Source organism: Dermacentor silvarum, chromosome 3 (assembly GCF_013339745.2).
Source record: "Dermacentor silvarum isolate Dsil-2018 chromosome 3, BIME_Dsil_1.4, whole genome shotgun sequence".
Classification (NCBI taxonomy): Eukaryota; Metazoa; Arthropoda; class Arachnida; order Ixodida; family Ixodidae; genus Dermacentor; species Dermacentor silvarum.
Window position 1 is genome coordinate 79,216,033 of NC_051156.1, and position 22,369 is coordinate 79,238,401.

General features: G+C 45.6%; 1 protein-coding gene across 8 annotated transcripts in view; it reads left to right on the forward strand.

Moving 5' to 3' along the window:
• Positions 1-22,369, forward strand: part of LOC119444501 (uncharacterized) — an 82,238-nt gene that overhangs the window by 5,204 nt on the left and 54,665 nt on the right. The gene's annotated exons all lie outside the window — the stretch shown is intronic.

Genomic DNA, 22,369 nt, shown 5'->3' on the forward strand with positions numbered 1-22,369 from the left:
CCCCAATGTGATCGATCAGCTGGGCCCGGGCAGGCAAAGTAAAATAAGAAAAAAACAGAAGAAAGTTAGGGGCCTATTGTTGAGACAGTTCTTTTTTGCGGGCGACAAAGTCTGACTCTCCGTGACTATAGGGGCAGTGGTCCTATGGATTTAAGCAAAGCCCCCGATGAAAATACTCGTATTTGCAGAGCGCTTGTTCGCATGCGAACCTATTGTGAAGATACAGATCTGAAGAACCATTTGGAAAGTTGCCTAGTTATGCCTCCTATTTATTAAAGCCCAGATGTACAATACCAAATTATAAAAATTGGTGGTAACATTATCAAACAAAGCTTAGTTGCTAAAGTAAACGCTGCAGGCTGCTTCTCCGTACTTGCTGACGAAACAACGGATAATGCTGGAATCAAACAGCTTACCGTTTGTGCAAGGTACCTAAAAAGGATGCCAACGGCATCGAAAAAGTGTTTTCAGATTTTGTGCCCATTCATGATCAAAGTGGCAGGGCCCCCGCCGACACCATTACAAAATTTCTGCTAGACCTTGGACTCAACATGCATCATCTTCGTGGCCAAGGTTATGATGGTGCAACCTCGATCGCTGGTAAAACGAATTGTGTGCAAGCTGCCGTTCGCGAGCAATATCCAGCCGCACTATACACACATTGTGCCAGCCACTCCCTCAATCTAGTTATCTGTGCGGCATGCTCCATCACAGATATCTGAAACTGTTTTGGATCGCTGAAGACAACGCCGAACTTTTTGCGCAAATCTCCAACTGCTCACACGTTTTACGAGAAATTTGATGTGTCCTCAGTCCACAAGGCAGCGACTTTTCTTAAGTCAAACGCGCTGGGTGGAAAAGCATGATGCAGTTCTTTCATTTGTGAATTTGTTTGAACCGGTGATCGCGGCACTAGTGAAGATCAATTTAACGACAGTGGCGAAGGTCTAGTTCAGACAAATAGTCTAGCCTTGGCACTCCTGTCACCGGCATTCCTTGTGAGCCTGCATGTGGCGCAGCATCTGTTAGCGGTGACTCTGCCTCTGTAAAGAAGCTGTAGATCAGGAACATCGACATGAGCGCTACCAATGACAACATAGATGTGGTACAGCAGGCGATCGAAAATGACCACAAGAATGCGACCGCTTCATTCTCAAATATCTTTGCACAAGTTCAAAAACTGCCAAAAAAGGTGGATGTGGAAATCACCTGCCGACGAACCGGTGTCTGACAACAGGATCGTGGGAGCGTTGCATCAGAAAATGCTGAGGAATATTTCCGTAGAACTGGGTTCATTCCATTCATGGACCACGTATTAGTACAGTTACACCAACGGTTCGGAAAGCACAGGGCAATCTCAAAGGACGTTTCTGTAATTGCACCATCAACAATACCACCAATGCAAGATGTTCGAGAGAAAGGAGCAGAAAGTCTCCTGGCCGTTTTGGCGCAGGACGTGGATGCGAGGGCTGCTTTGGGAGAACTGCGAGTATGGTGGACAAAGTGGGCGAACAAAGCAGCAAGCCAGCGCCCCAGACCGGGAACAAATGCCCTCTCTCATTGTGACTGCAGGTTCTATCCAAATGTGTACAGACTGCTGCACATTTTAGTCACCCTTCCAGTGACCACTGCCAGAGCAGAGAGAATATTTTCAAACATGAAAGTACAAAAAACTACTTGCGCTCTACAATGTCTGAGGAACGCATGGTTGGGCTGGCGCTTCTATACGCCCACAAAGACGTCGACATCAACGTGTCCGAAGTCATTGACCGCTTCGCAAAACTTCCCCGCCGAGCGATGTTTGTCCTTTAGATAACGAAGCAGCAAAAATCAATGCAAGTAAAATGCTCTTTTCTTCAGGTCCATAAACGCGTAATTATGAAAACGTATGACTATTCATTAGCTTCTAAAACGACTGAAATGTTTGCCGTTTATTGTAAAAATTAGCATCGTGGTCAAAATTGTGCGAATACGAAAATTACGAGGACATCAATAACCAATTTTGACCGACCTTGCTCATTGAAAGCCTGGCCCACGCGGCGTTTCCCAACAAACACACTCGGATATTGGGTAGTTCAACTTGCCGCATCATCTCTGGTTTTCGTTTGTCCTTTTCTTTCCTTTTTCGCTATCTGCTTTTACTTCTTTTTTGAACCAAAAGCAAGACCCTTTTTTAATTTTAGGTGCAGAATAATTGTTCCCGCTGTGCAGGCAGTTAAAATACACATTCTGGTATTGATTTCTGCATCTTCCTCCGTTATTCTACTCATATGGTGCTGTCGCGAGCGCAGCATGGCCCAAGTACATAGCACAATTTCTGTGATCATAGTTTTGTTGTTGCCTGGATCGTCTGTCTTTCTATGAGTAAAGTTTACTATCTGTGAATGCGCAACATGTTTATTTGCCTTGTTTGACGCCTTATATACAGTGAAGTTTGCTTAGATACGTAGATTTATGGGACACTTATACGTATATTTAAATATCTTGTTGCGAGGTTTTGCGTATACAAGCAGTGGACTTTGTTTCCAGTGACACTTTTTTGCCCTTTATCAAGCTGTATCTTCGCATTTGTATATTCCATTCTATCTTCGCATTTATAATGTATACTTTGCAGAACTCCTGCTTTTGATATGTACTCTCTGTTGCGACTATAATTTCGGTGCAAAAAGCAATACACGACCGGTAACAGCTGCTCCTGTGCAATTCATTGGAAAGGGACAGCGTCATTGAGGTTTTTCCCTGGCCGTTGCTTATGTACCACAATATAAACAAGGCTGTTCAAAGACAAAGATTTACAAAAATATTTGCCCTCAACTTGGTCATTTCATGGCCTTTACGTTTTCTGTATCAGCTGCATACACTACTTTGCTGACTTTGAACTGATATAGTTCTGAAGTTCGCGTGATATTCTCGTTACTTGTTAAATAGACAAAAAACATGGAAGCATTCATATCAATTACTTCTGCCTTAATTTTTGGGACATACGATTATATTCTTTTATGAAAAAAAAGCCGGCACATCCCACGCCCAGTGGGAATCGATGTTATGCGAAGCAGTGCGCGGGGAGCCTACCAAGTTACCAAAACGACCATGACAGCACCAAGACATAGGCAGCTCTTTCATGACCTACATGACATTCATGTCATGAGTTCATAGGAGTCCATCTAGCTACACCTAAGAGACCTTAAGGCGAAAGCCTTAGTCATGCTAATGACTATGACTTCGACCATCAACCTTTAGCCTTTTCCTTCACTTAGTACCACATCCGAACCTATTCCACTGGTTTCTGAGTGTTCATCTTTTTCGCTGAGTCATTCTCATTTTTTCTCAGTCATGCCCATGATTATGACTGCTACCATCACCCTTTGGTGTTTCCTTCTCTTAGTGCCTACGCCCGAATTAATTCCAGTGGTTTTTTAGTGTTAATATTTTTTTCGCCGAGTCATTGAAGTTTTGCTGAGTCATGCTCATGACTATGACTTCTACCACCATACTTTAGTGTTTACTTAGTACCCAAGTCCGAACCCATTTCAGTGGTTTTTTAGTGTTAATTCTTTTCGCTGGGCCATTGACATGGCCTAAATGACACGCATGTCAGGACCTACCACTTATGTTAATGATACACTCCTGTCATACTATGCCAATTTTGGTACATACCTAGTTAACGAAACGACCATGAGAGCACAAAGACGTAGGCGGCTACATAGATAGATAGATAGATAGATAGATAGATAGATAGATAGATAGATAGATAGATAGATAGATAGATAGATACTGTCAAAGTAGCAAATGTTCGCCAAGAAATGCTGCCCATTCAAAATACATATTTTACCTGTCTTAACAGTGGGTAGCGTTCATTAATTCTTTTGCAGCATATAATATACAATCGCATCGGCAATGGCAATGCAGTTATTATTCGTGTATTTGATCCCTCGACAAATTCTATAAGGAGGAGGCCGCGCTTCAACGTGACCCCCCCAGAACAAAATTTCGGCCTACGCCACTGGTTTCACACTAACCCACCGTGGTTGCTTAGTGGCTATGATGTTGGGCTGCTAAGCACGAAGTCGCGGGATCAAATCCCGGCCATCGCGGCCGCATTTCGATGGTGGCGGACTGCGAAAGCACCCCTGTACTTAGATTTAGGTGCAACTTAAAAACTCCAGTCGGTGCAAATTATTCCGGAGTTCCCCATTACGTCGTGCCTCATAATCAAATCATGGCTTTGGCACCTAAAACCGCCAATTTTTTATTTCACAGCAAAATTTCCCGTATTAACAAGACTTCTCTTCTGAAAGAACACTCCATGTTCGCAGGCGTATGTAGTAAACTCGTAACTAAGACGTAAGAAAAATTGGCTCTACCGTATGTATCCGGCTGAAAACTGTTTGTGGAAAAATTCGGGTTGTTATTTGATGTACGTCGACGCATCCATTCCTCGTCTGAGTACTACATCACAGTTGTGAGCTACTAAAAGTGGTTTGTTAACATTTTAAAGCACAGCTTTCTTTGCGAACACTCCCGCACTTTCCTGACCGTGGCTGCTGCTGCTGTCATACCAAATACCTCGCACGCAGGACTGCCCTACCATGCTTACTACCCTTAAAAAGTCCCGGCTGCTGGCCTTTTCTATGGAATTACTAAATAGCGAAATATCCTCTTTGCAACAAATAACGTCATCAAGAGCACAAAGCTTTGAATAAAGGAAACCATTCAACAATTTCTAAACCTACTTTTCTAACCATTGGTCCCCAGTGTCAACTACCTCTTCGAGGTGACCCCTGCGTGTTGATGATTTCCGTGTTAAGCACATAGCCACGACAGGGGATTGCAAAAGAAGTGGCCGTTACGCTTAAAAGAACTAAGAGGATTCAAAAATATACGTTAGATCTGCCGCATTTAAAATAGACTAGCATTCTTTGGCTACTTCAGGCGTTTGGAGCCTATCGATCGATCTATCTTTCTAGCCTGTTATGCCAACCCAGTGACGCAAGTTGGGCACCAGCTTGTCCCACTAGTTATGTGCCCGTGTTTGCGATCGTTCCATCGTCGTCAATGCAGCTTCGTCGTCTGACAACGCCGACATAGTGGCCGACGTTGCCTTGTAGCTTGGTCCACCAGGTATGTGCTCGTGTTCATGATGCCGTCGTGGTCGTTGCATCGACGCCACTACAGCTTTGTCATCCGACTCTCCTCATGCCGTCGCCGCAACGCCATTGTCGTCGTAAGGTCGTCAGGCGTTCGTTGTCATACCGTCGTCGAGATGCCGTCATGCTCGTTATATAGCCGTCACTCCCGCTTCGTCATCCAAGTGTCGTCATGATGTCTCCACTGCATCGTTGTCTATATACAGTCTTCGTGATGCAGTAGCCGTCTCTCTATCGTCGTCACACACTCGTCGTCATCCCAATTTCTTCATAACGTTGTCATACTATCGTCATCATCGCATCGTCGTCATGCCGTCGTCGTCACGCTGTCATCATTTGTCGTCGTGATACCGTCGTCGCCATGTATTCGTTTGCATACCATCGACGGGTTACAGAAGTACGCGTCGTCATTGTAACTTGGTTATCCCACTCTCGTCATGCTGTCATCGCTACGCCATCGTCTTCACTTCATCGTCGTCATACCAAGTCACCATGCCGTCGTCGTTGATGATGATGTGTGGTGTTTTGTGGCGCAAGGGCCAGTTATGGCCGAAGAGCGCCATGCCAGTGTTTGTGAGTGTGCAGTGGAGCGATGAATTCTGAGAAGTAGATGTGACGGGGCTGTAAAGGGGCCTAAAAATAATCGCTGTAAAGTGCGTAAAATATATATGTACTAAAATCATGGCAATGAATAATGAGGTGTACTATGCAATGAAGAATGCACTGAGAAAGAATGACACGATATTTAAAATATTTAAGATGCAGTAATTGGCAAGAAGCACTACTGCCTAGACAGAGCCCTTGAACCACAAGGGCCTGGAGGCATGTGCTATAAAAAATTATCACAGCGGCATCCTCTGGAAAGAGGATGCGCTACGAACTAGTTGGGCTAATAACATGCAGGACCACATGGTTCAAAAAATCTACGACTGCTTTGACATTAAAAATCGGTTCTTCGCCAAGAAACATAATGGGGTGAAGCGGGACATGATATCGGTACGCTTGAGGAAAATATTTCCTTCTCTCTGTTTCAGCTTCCCGACACTCCACGAGGACATGGAGGACGGTCAGCCTCTCACCACATCTACCACAGGTTGGTGGTTCATCACCAGTAAGCAAAAAATTGTGGGTGCCATATGTATGTCCTATTCTTAGACGACAGAACAGGACATCAGTTCGTCGTGTTTTTGTTACGGGGGGCCAGAAACCTAACTGTGGTTTTATCAAGTGAAGCTTATTATTTTTTTTCCGCATCCCACAAGCGTTGCCAGTAGCTGCGCAGTTTATTTCGCAGGAAAGGTTTCAAATCTGTTGCAGGAACAGCAGCTGTAGGGAGATGTAATGCCTGAGATGTAACTGATGTGGCCATTTGGTCTGCTCGAACATTACCCTCAATGCCTCTATGGCCCGGCACCCAGCATATCATGACATGCTGGTTAGATATATACGCTTTACACAGAATGGAATAGAGCTCATTAAGTACAGGGTTTTTGTGTTTACAGAGTGATTTCAATGCTTTCGCAACACTTTGCGAGTCTGTAAATATGATAGTCTTTTTGAGTTTAGATTTCATTATAAACTTTACAGCCGATAATATTGCATAGGCCTCAGCCGTAAAGATACTTGTCTCCGGGTGCAGTACACCGGATTCCGAAAACGATGGACCGATGGCTGCATAAGATACCCCGGCATGTGACTTGGAAGCACCTGTATAAAACTCTGTACACGAGTATTTAGATTGGAGTTCTAATGTGTGCCTCTGGTGCGTGTTTAGTGACCTCTACGAACGATGTGTCACACTCTATGAGTTGCCAGTGCCACGGCGGCAACAGTTTCGCTGGAGCCACAGGACATTGTTCAAGAAGCGGAACACCCATTTCCTCACTGAGGTTCCTCACACGCAAAGAGAATGGCTTTCTCGCGGCAGGTCGATTATGGAAGAGTGTGGCAGCGGTCACGTCATTTATAGTTGAATAACAAGGATGTTCAATGTTTGCTTGTACTTTCAGAAAGTACGTGAAACTGTTGTATGACCGCTGCAGATGAAGCGACCACTGATTCGACTCTACGTACAGGCTCTGGATTGGACTTGTCCTGAAAGCACCGGTTGCGAGACGGATACCCAGGTGGTGGACGGGGTCTAGGATTTTTAATGCACTTGGCGTTGCTGAATTATAAATTATAGACCCGTAATCAAGGCGTGAGAGGATAAGACATTTATACAAGTTAAGCAAACACTTTCGATCACTACCCCAAGTCGTACGCGAGAGAAGCTTTAAAAGGTTCATTGTCTTCAGGCATTTTGCCCTCAGATACTTAAGGTGAGGAATAAACGTAAGTTTAAAATCTAAAATCAATCCTAAAAACTTGTGCTCGCTGCTCACGGAGAGCGCATCTCCTTTGATTGCAATGCTTGGAACTGGCGTTACGCCTCTCTTGTTAGTAAAGAGTACGCAAGTGCTCTTCTGGGCATTTACTTTAAAACCATTTTCATCTGCCCATTTGGACAATTTGTTTATTATAAGCTGCACTTGTCTTTCGCAGATGGCAATATTGCATGACTTGAAGGCTATTTGCACATCGTCGACATAAACGGAATAAAACATTGTGCGTGGAATGACTGTGTGCAGGGAATTCATTTTTACTATAAATAGTGTGCAGCTAAGCACGCCCCCTTGCGGTACACCGGTCTCTTGGGTGAAGGCCCTAGACAGAGCGTTACCCACTCTTACACGGAATGTACGATTAGAGAGATAACTTTCGGTAGTGTTCAACATGTTGCCACGGACACCCATCGCCGAAAGATCTCGGAGGATTCCGTAGCGCCATGTCGTATCGTAAGCCTTTTCTAGGTCCAGAAATACTGAGAGACAAAACTGCTTGTGTATAAAGGCATCTCTAATATAAGACTCAATACGAACAAGGTGGTCTGTTGTGGACATACCTTCCCTGAAACCACATTGGAAGGGGTCTAAGATTTTGCCACTTTCAAGCACACAAATCAAGCGCCGGTTTATCATTTTTTCAAATAACTTGCAAATACAGCTTGTCAATGCTATTGGTCTATAACTAATGGCTAAGGATGGGTCCTTGCCTTGTTTATGTATAGGGATGATGACACTTTCCTTCCACGAAGATGGAATGTAACCCGCTGCGTACATGGCATTGAAAAGACTTAATAGTGTTTTTAGGGTTTCAGGGTGCAGGTGCTTAAGCATTTCGTACATGATACGATCGCCACCTGGTGCGGAGTTATTGCAGCAGTTTAGAGATGCCTTAAGTTCAGCGAGCGAAAATGGTCGATTGTATGTATCATTTTGCGTACATTTACGTTCGAGGGGCTGTCGCTCTGCGCGTTCTTTGAACTTCAAGAAGTGTTCTGTGTAGTGTGATGCACTGGAGATGCGTTCAAAATGTTCACCCAGGAAGTCAGCCTGATCTTCCAGGCTATCACCTTCTGTGTTTACCAAGGGGAGTGATTTTGTGTGACGTCCTTTTAATGTGTTTACTCTGTTCCACACTTTTCTCTCGTCTGTATAGGAATTTATACTGCAAAGATAGTGCTCCCAACTATCTCTCTTAGCACGTCGACGTGTTCTTCTGCCTTGGGATTTTGTCTGTTTGAAATTTATGAGGTTTTCCGCAGCTGGAGAGTCGCGAAGCAATCTCCAAGCCTTGTTTTGTTGTTTCCGCGCCTTTCTACAATCGTCGTTCCACCATGGGATGCGACGCTTTTTGGCTAGCCCGTTAGTTTGTTGGATGGATTTTGTGGCAGCCTCTATTATGAAGCCTGTAAAGTAGGCCACAGCATCGTCTATGTTAAAACCTGCAATGTCACCCTGAGCTAAATATGTTATTTCTCTGAAGAGAACCCAGTTTGCTGATTCAATTTTCCATCGGGGAACATGTGGAGAGCATTCAGTCTGTTTTGTTACATTTATGACTATTGGAAAGTGGTCACTTCCGTAAGGGTTCTTAATAATGTTCCAATCAAGGTAAGGTATTAGTGTACTGGATACTATGCTCAAGTCTATTGAGGAGTAGGTTTTGTGCGCAACGCTATAATACGTCGGCTCCTTCTTATTGAGTAAACATGCATCCGAGGAAAAAAGAAAATTTTCTATTAAACGCCCTCTTCCGTCACAAAGGCTGTCTCCCCACAAAGTGTTATGCGCGTTTAAATCCCCGACAACTATGTATGGCTCCGGAAGTTCATCAATGTAGTTTTGAAATTCGGTTTTCCGGAGTTTATAATTCGGCGGGATGTATATAGAGCTAATAGTAATTAGTTTATTAAACAACACCGCGCGAACAGCAACTGCTTCTAGGGGCGTACGGAGTTTTTGTTCTCGGCAGGCAACAACTCTGTCCACTGCGATAGCCACACCACCGGATGACACGGCCGTGTCATCGCGGTCTTTACGATAAATAGCATATTTTCGGAGGAAGTTTGTTTGCGTGTGTTTCAGGTGTGTTTCTTGAACACACAGCACCTTTGGATTATATTTATGTAGGAGTTCTTTGATGTCATCGAGGTTGTGGAGGAGTCCTCGGACATTCCACTGTAAAATTTGTGTGTCCATTTTGAATGTGTTTTTGTGCTGTGCGTTCAAGAATACAAAGTTAGCTCACGGGCCCTTTCCAGGCGCCGTGACACGCGATTTTTCTTTTTTGGAGCGGTCGATGGAATCGCGCCGCTCCTTAGGCGCTGGCTGCGCCCTCACGCTTGGTGTTGTGTCCATGTCCTCTTGCGAGGCGCTGGACACGCGCTCTTGCGAGCGGTTAGTTTGACGTGAAGGCCTCGTCTCGAGGGACGAGGCCCTGGAGGCCACCAGCCCGGAGGTCGATGGCCCCTTGTTCTGAGATGGCGGAGCAGCGCTAGCTGCAGCCGCCAAGGGGGCGGATGGCGTCACCGCCGGCTCACGTTGTGTGGGCCAAACAGTCGCCGGAGGCCGTTGTGGCGCTGCCCCCTGACGCGCCACGTCGGCAAAGGTGTTCTTTGGCAGGTACACTACCCGCCTGCGTGCCTCTTTGAACGATATATTTTCCTTTACTTTGATTGTCACGATTTCTTTTTCTTTTCTCCAGGATGGGCATGATCGCGAGTATGCGGGGTGCTCCCCATCACAGTTCACACAGTGTGGAGTATTCTCACAATTTTCAGATGGGTGTTCTTGGGCACTACATTTAGCGCAAGTCTTGCGGCCTCGGCAGTTCTGTGAACTGTGGCCAAATCTTTGGCAATTAAAGCATCGGAGAGGATTGGGGATGTACGGTCTGACCCGCATCTTTAGGTACCCAGTCTCAATGGTCTCGGGCAGCGTGCTTGTTCCGAAAGTTAGAATTAGGTGCTTTGTTTGGATCTCTTTTCCATCGCGCCTCATCTTAATTCTCTTGACATTGATCACATTTTGGTCACTCCAGCCTTCTAGTAGTTCAGCTTCAGAGAGTTCCATAAGATCAGCATCGGAAACGACTCCACGAATTGTGTTCATAGTGCGGTGTGGTGTGACTGTCACTGGGAGATCCCCGAATGACAATAGATGTGACAGTTTTTCGTGTTGTTTCTTTTCGCGGAGTTCCAGAAGGAGATCACCGCTTGCCAGCCTGGAAACTTTATAACCTGGACCAAAAACTTCAGTCAGTGTTTTTGCAACCAGAAAAGGTGAGATCATTTTCGCTGCCTTTTCTTTTTTCTCAGAATGAATCACATGAAATCGAGGAAAATTCTCAGTATTTCGTCGAAAAAACTTGAAGACTTCTTCGGTGCGCCCTCGTTTCAGACGGCGATCAGGGAGTTGGGGGAAAGAACTTTCCATAAGTATAGGTGAATGTTTCGGCAGCAGCGCCAGCCACCCACCATGGAGCCCAACGAGGGGACGCTGCAGGACCTGGAAAACATAGGTCCTGCAAACGCCAGCTGTACGCCGCCACTATAACCAGATATGGAATATCCAAGGTTGGCTACCCACACAAGGTTAACCCTAGCTGCCTGGGAAATTGGAAGTAAAATGAAGTGAGAAGAGGACAGGATAGATTGAAAGTGAGAGAGAAAGACGAAGATTGAAGAGGAGGACAGGAAAAGGCAACTACCGATTTCCCCCGGGTGGGTCAGTCCGGGGGTGCCGTCTACGTGAAGCAGGGGCCAAAGAGGTGTGTTGCCTCCGCCGAGGGGCCGTAAAGGTCCAAACACCCGGCATCGGCTCAACCCCCAGGATCCCCTTTTCCCCGGACACGGCTAAGCCGCGCACGGCTACACGCGGGAGGGTCCAACCCTCATGTGCTCGGGTACGTGGTGTCGCAACGCACCAAACGCCTGCTTACGCAGACGCCCCTGCGGGGGTCGTCGTCGTCACGCTGTGGTTTACCATCGTCATTACTTCAGAAACATCATTCAATTATCATCTCGTCGTCGTGGTCATACTACCTTCGTTATTTCGTCTACGTCCTGCTAGAGTAATTACGCCGTCATCGTATCCATTCTAGCTTCGTCATCCAGCTGTCGGCATATAGTCGTCGCCATTCTATTGTCCTCATGCCGTCGTCAGGCTGTTGTCGTTATACCATCGTCTTCACTCCAGAAATGTCATCTCAATGTCGTCACACCGCCTTTGTTTTTCCATCGACGCCCTTTCTTTTTCGTCATTCCGTCCTTGTCATTGCGTCATCGCCATACAGTCGTTGTCATTCTGTAATGTCTGTGGGTGGACTTGGCAAGCCCGTGCCATACCAAAGTGGGTCGATACAGGACCGTCTATATCACATATAGCCGAAGCAACGGAAGTCTCAGGGTCACCACTACAGGCTTTACACAAATAGGACTTTGGGAATACGGCGTGTCGCTATATTCTGCTTCAATGCTAATTGCAAAACTGTCATCGTGAGATGCGTTCTGCGGCAATATGTATTCTGCCTTTCCGCATTTAATGTATGCTGTCGAACTTCAGTGTTTCAAATAACATGCCCACTCATCGGAGCACCGTACCAACACATACTTGGTTGATTTTGACCGTCAAATGGTTTAGCGATGCTTAGCCCTGCTACGTATAATAATATTACTTGCGCAAGCATCTATGCTGAAATGCAGGCTGCCGTGGGAGACAAACATAACCGATTCTCTCGTGCCACTTCACGGTTGACCCATATGCGTGCGTGATCGCTTCTTGTGAAGGACAGGCGATGACAAACGGCCACTGCCGCTTCAGAGGCGATCGTGTCCACAACAAACGGGGTGTCATTGTAGCAGATAGAGCACCAGTGATGATAAAGCATGCAAGAAGAAAACGCCTTTGTGTTCTCAGACAGCAGAGTGCAAACAACTGATGCGTCAATCCTGTCAGCAATTGTTTATATTTTGTTCTGCAGCAAATACAATATCTTCAAACAATCTTTGTATACAGTATATAACTTTAAAAGCTTTGCGAAATGTCTTTAACAAAATGTTTATTCTCACCTAATCTAAGGAGCTTCAATTGCAGACACGCCAGACGCTCTTGCTACAAGCACAGGGAAAGGAATTCAACAACAGCGGACATTCCCATTAGCCCCGAGAACGAACAAAAGCGGCGCTGCGAGCGCCGCTCGCATGACGTCACGGCAAGGATTTGCGCCTCTCGTCTACTACAGTTCGGGCTGCGTCCGGGCGCCTTCTGCAACGTTTCCCTTTGTTCGCTCACGTTCCCTATGCTAGTGCACTTATGACAGTCCTCTCAAATATATTTTGACAATGTCTTCGTTCGTCAAAATTTCTTGAAAGAGCTTCTTTTCTAGACAACAATATATTTCTCAAAGGCAACATTGCAGTGCCGGCCAACATGCGGCCAACGGAGGTCAGTCCAGAGCGGTGTGGGTTTTTCATGCGCAGTTCTAGACTCTGCAGCGGTAGCCGTGGTGTAACAATCATGTAACAAACGCTGGATTTAAATGACTTCTACAATATTTACCTTGCTTTTAACCCGTTAAATCTTGTTTGCTCACGAAGAGCTGTTCATTAGCAAAATATCGAATTTTTGCATTTACTCACAGAAACGTTCGGCAGTGACACGAGGACTAAACAACACATCAGCATAGATTCTGCCAGGACCATTTGCTTCTTGAACTCCTTCTCAAAATTAAGCCGTTGTTAGGCGATTAATTTTAAGCGGCGGTAATTTTAAGTAAAGCTAATTGAGGTTTTAAGCTGTTTTCTGCGCACAGAAACGCATGGACCAATATTTATTCTCTTCTCAGTGCTACACGCTCTGTTCAGTTCAACCAATTTAGCGCTGCTTTTTGCTTGGGGAACCGTTCTGACCGATCTGTTTGGCGAAACTGACACAGCTGTCCGGCGAAACTTTTCGAGCGAAATATACCTATTAGACCATATGGCAGCCGCCAGCAAGAAGCCGAAGCTTCATTCTTTTGTGTGATGAGACGTATAAAATATCAGCATTCACCGAAGGAGGTCAAAAATCAAGAGAATTCGCGTGAGGCTTGCATATTCATATAGTGTCTTCTTAATGAGGCGGGTATACGAGGGGGACCTTTATGGGCTGACGCAGCGAATAGTTCTCAGTTGTTTAATTCAACACCACTGTGGTTCGAGACATACTCATGCAGATGGTAGTTGCGTGACGATGTTGCATGACGAAGCTGCTGGGAAGAGTCAGCTTCGGCTGCCTCTTCCGGGCAGCCGAAGCTGCACTATCGTACCTCGAGTGTGTTATAGGCATTCCAAATGGCGCTGTAAAGGACTCCTTTATGGTTTCAATTGAAAGTTGTAGTGAACGGAAGGGTTTCGCGAACAATGGGCCCATCGTCATGACGTTACAATGATTGTCGGTTGCTCCCATCGCGGAAGGTGTCTACCATATTGTCGATAAAGACCGCTTCAGGCCACTATGAAACATTGCATGGCATGTAATGGCTTGGCTCTTGATCTTAACCACGAACCTTTCAGGTGATTGCGCCTAACTTTTGTTTTTGCGCATTACTGCAGTACTCACATTTGAGTAGAACAAATCTACAGAGCAATGAGAAGCTTGATGAAAGCTTCGCAGGCGGTATCCTATTCTAACATACTGATTTATATATAAAGTTTACACCAAATACCCATATTGCTGCGCCGTGTGAAACGAAATGTATGTCATAACTAAGTACGAAAGGAGTGTTAAGTTTGGAGCAAAGCGTCGTATAATTAAAATCTTCCATACTTAATTTTCAGACATTGTTTTAACGCAATTTTTATGAAAATACAGCGCGCACCTCTCCAACTCTATATAGCTTCGATATCCAAGCAGCAAATTTTCACGAATCACGCAGTTTCGAGAAAGAGACGGCACTTTATGCGTGACAGCAGAAAGAATTTAAAACATTATTCAGGAAGTACGGCTGGCGCGTCGCATACACCGAGCATGCACGAAGCGAACGAGCGCGCGCGGCGGCCGAGCGAGCCGGAGCGAGCGGCGTCCTGGCCGTGACGTCACTCGCGAGAGGGCGCCACTCCAACTTCTCGCCGTCGATGCTGGTCTCAACGATGTGCTGAAGGGAAGGAGCCAGAACCTAAACGGACAGTTAGAGGTTGGGTTGCGTAAACTCAGAGAAACCTCTGCGAAAGTGCATGTGACCATATGCACAATCCCACATGTCCGGGGCCAGGCTAGCGCGATGGAATGGAGGGTGCTTGAGGCTAACCGGGTCATTAGGGGTCTGAGCAGACCACTTGGGTACGGTATAATGGAGGTAAACCGGGAAGTGTACGAGTCTGGCTCCCAGCCTTTTGCACAGGATGGCATTCACTACAGTGGTGCCACGGGCGGGAGCGTAGGTAGTAGGATAGGGCGCCAAGCTACGGCTTTTTTGGGGGGACCCAGAGCCCTAAGACCACCAGTGTAGACAAAGACGGACCCAGAGAGGCTCCAAGATTCAGATTCAAGAAACGTAGAATCGGTAGAAGAAATAGACGTAAGCACCAGGGGCAAGGTCATTCTGACATAGGTTACATTAACATGCAAGGTGGCAGGAATAGGCTGAAGTGGGAGGAGATAGACGAGCAACTAAGGCAAGAAAAGCTGATGGTATACGGGTTTGTGGAGACACATCTTAGGGACATGGAGCAACCTCCCTGTAATCCTGACTATACATGGGAATATTGCAATTGAACAGAGGGCAGCAGAAAAGGGGGTGGAATTGGTGCATTCATTCATAAAAGTATGAACTGGCAAAGGGTCAAACAGGAATGCAAGGAGCATTTATGGCTAAAAGGGAAAGTTGCAGGAGAGCAGACACTCCTTGGCTTTGTATACCTGTGGACAGGAGCAAATGCCAAAGAGGAAAACAAAAAAATGCTGGAATGCATATCAAGTGACATTAATGAGCTAGGAGAAGGGTGCGAGATTATTATACTAGGAGATATGAACGCACACATAGAAGACATGGACGGGTACACAGACTCAACAGGCAACATGATGCTGGATATGTGTGAAATGCATGACTTAGTTGTATGCAACAGTACTGAGAAGTGTGAAGGGCACATAACATGGGAGGTAGGGAGCCTGCAGTCGACGATAGATTATGCACTAATGTCACATAGGATGCACGATAGGCTAAATGTAATGAGCATAGATGAATATTGCTCCAGAAGTCTAGGTAGTGATCACAAACGTATTAAGGTGAGTTTTAGAAGGAAAATGAAAGTAGGTAGGAGGCAAGATGAACAACCAGGTGGGATATTTCACTCGGAAAAGCAGCTTGAAATAGCAACCCAGCAAATTGAGGAAGTAATTTCAGAGGATACAAAAACAGAATGGACATATGCAAATTTAACAGGACTATTTGAGCTAGAGCTTACTAAGGTACGAGTCAGGACAAAAGGGAACAGAAGACGTAAACCCAAGAGCTGGTGGGATGAGGAGGTTAAGAAGGCCATAGAGAAACGCCAGGAAGCATCCAGGGAACACAGATATTCAAAGCAGAGGGGTGAACCAGAAGCTGATGTAGGCAGAAAATGGAACAACTTCTTAAACTGTAGAAGGGAAGCATCCAATTTGATCAATGAGATGATCAGAAGAAAGGGGAGCCAATGGTTGTCAGAAGTAAACAAAAAGCATAGAAAAGCAGCGAAGAAATTTTGTAAACATCTCAACTCCTTGAGTAATAAGACTAGCCTAGAGCAGAGGTTTATAGTTACAGCTCAAGGTGTTCGACTAGAGGGAGATGAGGCAATGGAACATATAAGAACAATGATGACAGAAAAATTTAAAGAACGAAACATAGCATCTGCTCAATCAGGTGAGGATGGACTAGTCAGTGCAGTGGCTCCACTGGCACAAAGCGAGTGGGAAAGGGCAGAGAAGAGGGTTCCTAGTAGCACGTCGACAGGTCCTGATGGCATCCCAATTATGTTGATAAAGACATTGGGCCCAAAATCTAAGAAAGCATTAAGAGAGGCAGTGAGCAAAATGATAATGGACGGTAAAGCCCCTGACGGGTGGAGACTGAGCAGGATGAGCATGATATATAAGGGAAAGGGGGACAAAGCCGACATAAACAACTACCGTCCCATAACAGTGACGTCAGTGGTTTACAGGGTGGTGATGCAGATTATAAAGGACAGACTGCAGGCATGGGTGGAGAGCGAGGAGGTGCTGGGGGAACTACAAAATGGGTTCCGAAAACAAAGAAGGTTAGAAGATAATCTGTTCTCATTGACACAGTGTATTGAAATAGCAGAAAAGGAACACAGGCCCCTATGGCTTGCCTTTCTGGATATCAAGGGAGCCTATGACAGTGTAATCCAAAAGGATTTGTGGGACATACTGGGCACTCTAGAGGTGGAAGATGGAGTAAGAAATCTTTTAAAAGATATCTATAAAAGTAACAGGGTGCTTATAAAATGGGAAAACAAGGTATCTGGGCCTATAGAGATACAGCAGGGGCTTAGGCAGGGGTGCCCTCTGTCACCTCTGTTGTTCATGCTGTATTTACAAGGATTAGAGAAAAAATTAGAGAGGAGCGGACTTGGCTTCAACCTTTCCTATTTCAAGCAGGGAGAATGGATTAAACAGTCATTACCAGGACTGATGTATGCAGATGACATTGTACTTATGGCTGACAGTAAGGAAGACTTGCAGAGATTAATGGACATCTGTGGTAAAGAGGGAGATAGCTTAGGTTTGAAGTTTAGTAAAGAAAAATCGGCAGTCATGACTTTTAATGATAATCAGGGCAGCGAGCATAGGATACAGGAGGTTACGCTGGAGGTGGTGGATAAGTACAAATATCTTGGAGTGTGGATAAACAATGGGGCTGAGTACCTAACGGAACATGAAAAATATGTGACGGCTAAAGGTAGCAGAAATGCAGCTGTGATGAAAAATAGGGCACTGTGGAATTACAATAGGTACGAAGTGGTGAGAGGGATTTGGAAAGGGGTGATGGTCCCTAGTTTGACTTTCGGCAATGCGGTCATGTGCATGAGATCAGAGGTTCGAGCAAGGTTGGAAGTTAAGCAGCGAGGGGTAGGTAGACTGGCTCTGGGAGCACACGGAAATACACCAAATCAGGGGGTACAGGGTGACATGGGATGGACGTCATTCGAGGGCAGGGAAGCCAGCAGCAAGATAGAATTTGAGGAGCGATTGAGAGAGATGGCAGAAAAGCGATGGGCAAGGAGAGTTTTCAGTTATTTGTACATGAGGAATGTTGATACAAAATGGATGAAGCTGACCAGAAAACTGTCAATCAAATATTTGGACTGCAGGAGGGGTGCAAACCAGGAAACAGCGGTTAAGAAAAAGGTTAAGGAAACAGAGAGGGGTCTGTGGAAAACAGGGATGCAGACGAAATCAGCACTGGGCACATACCGAACTTTCAAGCAAGAAATTGCCAAAGAAAATATCTACGATAATTCTAGGGGAAGCTCTTTATTGTTTGAAGCCAGGACGGGAGTATTGCGGACTAAGATGTACCGAGTCAAGTACCAAGGTATAGACACGTTGTGCTGTGCGTGTGGAGAAGAGGAAACGGCTGAACACCTCATACTTTTCTGTAAGGGGCTTAACCCTACAGTGCAAGGCAACGGGGCTGTTTTTTCAAAGCATTGGGGTTTAGGGACAGCGAAGGCAAAATAGACTTTAAGCGGGTAGAAATGACCAAGCAGAGGTTATCTGATTGGTGGATAAAATTAAGGCAGGGGTGAAATTTCACCCACCACAAAGTACAAATTATGTTAATGGTCATGGCTAGGTGGCGTATGCCACCGCCCGATTTAAAGGGTTCAGCCTCATCCATCCGTCCATCCAGCCTAGGTGATGATGATGATGATTTATTGGCATCCCCTTTGAAACGGGGTGGCGACAAATAGTCACCTAGCCTGCTTGATTTAATCAGGTATACTACACATGTTCTTTATCTAGCATTTTTGTATACCTTTTTCAAAAATTTAGCTTGTACCGCTGCCTATGATTTTAAGAGATCAGGTCGTATCCATCTTTTCCCAGCTTTTTTTCCACCAGTACTCTAATCGTCTCTTGCTGATCTCTACGGCTGATCTGTTTATGTTTCCTTCCACTTTAAACCCAAGCGTTTCTGGGAGTTGCACGTTACCTACGGTTCTCGCTGGGTGGATCCCGTCGCATTCCATTAGGATGTGCTGAGTGGTCTCTGGATCTTTACTGCAGCATACACATGTCTCATCTAGTTCCGAATATTTGTTCCGATATGTTTTCGTGCTTAGGCAACCGGCTCGAGCCTCAAATAGCAAGGCACTGCCCTTTGTGTTATCGTACAGATTTTCCCTTCTAATTTCTTTCTTCTCATTCTTGTAAATCTTCATTGTCCTTTTCGTTTCCATTCTTTGCATCCAATTCACGGTCTCTATTTCTCTCACTTTCTTTCTGATGACCCCTGGTTGTCTATTTACAGTTCCGATTATCCTGTACTTGGTTGCCAACTTCCTTGACCTCTTCCTCCATTCTGTGTCCACGCTTTTCATGTAGAGATACTTGTGCACTTTAGCCGCCCATTTATTTTCATCCATGTTCCTGAGCCTTTCTTCAAAACTAATTTTGCTTTGTGCTTCTCTGACTTCAAAAGAGGCCCAACCCATGTCTCCATGCACTGCCTCATTTGTCGTATTACCGTGTGCTCCCAAAGCCACATCGGCTCGAGGGTGCCTCGATGCCAGCGCCACCGTTCAGGGTGGTGCCATCCTTTGACCACCCCCGCGCCGCCGCTTTCTCGCTGCGACGCCATCTTGAATCACAGCGAGCGGTTGCGATTGCTTGGTGCCGGTGCTTAGTTCGAGACACAGTGCGCGCGGATGCTTCGCTGACGCTTCTACTTGCTGGACAGTGTTCAGCCGCATGAATGACAAGCTTGTCAAGTGCATCGAGTCGACATGGCGGGCTGTTGTGTTCCCAAGTGCACCGGATTGACGCGTAAAGGGCTTCGTTGTTTACGCTTCCCCCGGGACCCAGAGCGAAGGAAGAGATGGGAAGCCCAAGTAAAGCGGTATCACTGGAAGGCAACGGATAGCTCCTACATTTGCGAGGTAAGTGTCAAGAAAGTTTAGACTATCGCACCGTGTTTTTCATTTAAATAAGAAAGTCTTCTCTGGTCCTCGCTGACGTACGTACGTTCGCTCACGAACTAAGCACTCCACCGATGCTGTCTGAGTAGCCTATGGTTTGCGAGCGCGCGTCGCATAGGCTTTTGCCGTTTTGATCGGCGCAGTCTATGCGAGTGGTACCCTTATTTTAAGGACTGACGACAAATGCTTCGCCGCGAAATAGTCTTACATTAGCTACAAATCGTCATGTAAACCACCTATTTTATTTCTTCACGGGAAGCTCACATCGTGTGTCTCTTGTTTCTTTTTTTTCCCTCAGTTTCTTTTTTCGCTACTGGTTATTTGGGACTAACGAACGCAGTGCTTCTTCTGGGGAGAGCGGCTGTTGTGTACATGGCAAGCGATGCATTGTGATTTTCTCTGATTTCTCAGCAGATATCTTGCGGATCTCAGGTTGTTACGTTATATAGCAGATTTTTTAGACGAATATATTTGTAGCGTGGTGCTCATAAGCCGATGGTCATTCGTGCTCATTCCCGATCGTAGTGGGTACTGTGACGGTGTTTAAATGCCTGTGCACGGTATGCCCAGGTGTACTAAAGTTAAGGGGCATCATGGGACCAAAATGTTTCGGCGCTTTCTGGCATGGTGTCTGTTGTAGCCTGTGCATTTCTTCGAAACGTGTGAAGCGAGGTAATACAGCATTACTTCTGCGAAAATTTATTTGTAAGCACTGTAACGGGTTCTCTGTATTTACAAGGCAAATTTTTCATATCAATAATCACTTTTGTTGTTTTACTTGTACTTAGAAACACTTTGAAGAGGACCAGTACGAGGGAAATCGACAGGATGGGCGCCGTGTGTTAAAGTCAACAACCCTACATCATCATGGACTATTGACCCTTTTCGCGGCGCTCCCGTGGGCGCTGCCATGTTTGATCACGTGGTGACGCATCCATTGCTTGCCTCAGCCGCCTCCGTTGCCTACGCGTTTACAATGCAAGCGCGTGACGCCGGCGCCGCGCAGCAAACCTCTGTTTCGACGCGTATCGTAGACGGTGACTGCGTGCACGACACAAAGCTTTGGCCACAGCTTTAGAGGACATGTAAGTGTTTTCAGAGCTCATTACGCCTTGTCTAAACGGCGTGAGCAGCGTATACGGTGCTCACGCCGTATACGCTGCTCACGCCGGGTATAGAAATGTATTCCAAGTTGTCCAAACTTTCCGCTTATGAATTAAATCGGGATCAGTGTGCTCTGCGTTCTTTATTTAGCAAGCATTTTGAACCAGCGACTTGTCATATTTCTGACTCAGTAAAGTTCCTCGGTGCGGCCACTATCTGATTGTTTGTTTTCAGCGTAATCACTCGCGGGTGAGCTCTGCTACAATAAATTTGTTCTTGCTGCGCACAAAGCTTGGACTTTAAATGTTCTGTATTTTGCGGTAGCTCGTAGCAAAGACGTATTATCGCTAGTCCCTCGCTTAGTCGGTGGATCGTCACGTAACATTCAGCTTCCAACATTCGTGTCTTGTCGGTGTAACCGCCGTCACTCATGCTTCGGCACATTGATTCAAGTGTGCGCCTATTCACTCACACGTTGGTGATATGGTGGGCGTAAGTTTTCGTGAGAGTAAGGGTGGATGTGTGTAGATAACGTGTGGGAAACTAACTATACCAGTAAGTGGCACTACTTCATTTTGTAACGAGCGGTACTCACTCCCAAGTGCCGACGTTCCGGAGTTGAAGTCCTATCTTTGGAGGTTAGCTATACAGCGCTGGCGCATGAATTATATTTTTTTATCCTTGAGGAAAGCTGTGCATCGTGAAGGGCGGCAACACAGGCAGTCCTTATGTAGCAGCGGCGACACAGGTTGATTCCATTCATTAATATGTGAATCACTGTTTTTGCAGCGAAGTACCGCACACGTATTCGCTTTATCGTTACACATTTTGCAGTATGAATTGGGCACAGTGCATTAGCGCACACCCAGTTGCATTTTCGACGGCTGATCGCACAGTAGCAGGGTAGAAGCAGTAATGTTTTCGTATTCGTGCGCATTTGCTGAGGCAACGTATGGCGCGCGGCCGAAAGCGCCATCTCGTTCCTCTAGAGCAAACTGCTCCGCGAAAAGGGTCAATATTTTCGAAGTGAAAAACATTGCTAATCTGTATTTGACTGTCTTAGTTTCATTTAAGGTTTTTGTACGCGATATCTATGCAGTGTTGTTTATTTTTTTCAGTGTAGTTATCAATGTTCTAATGCTTATTTATAAAATGTTCTGTACTCGCCATCGATGTGTCTGGCTGATGCGACGTATTCGATGGTAGCTGATGTATTCTGGCTGGATATCTTGATTAATATTACCCGCGGTTGCATTTTCTTGTTTGTATTCTTGTTTTCGATTTAAATTGTGTGTAATAAGGTTGGTGTACTCACTTGAAGCCACCCCCCCCCCCATGTAATGAATAAATTAAAAAAACTCTCCCTATCCCGAATTGTGTCGAGCCTACCTTGCGAATTTTTTTTATCTCGTCTTTCAACATAACCTTCAGGCGCCACACAATACATATAATTTTTCATGTTTCATGATTGACTCTTTTATGATTGACTGTACTAGATATTACTGAGTATGTATTTTGTGAATCGTTTGGTTTCTTGTGTACTATGCAA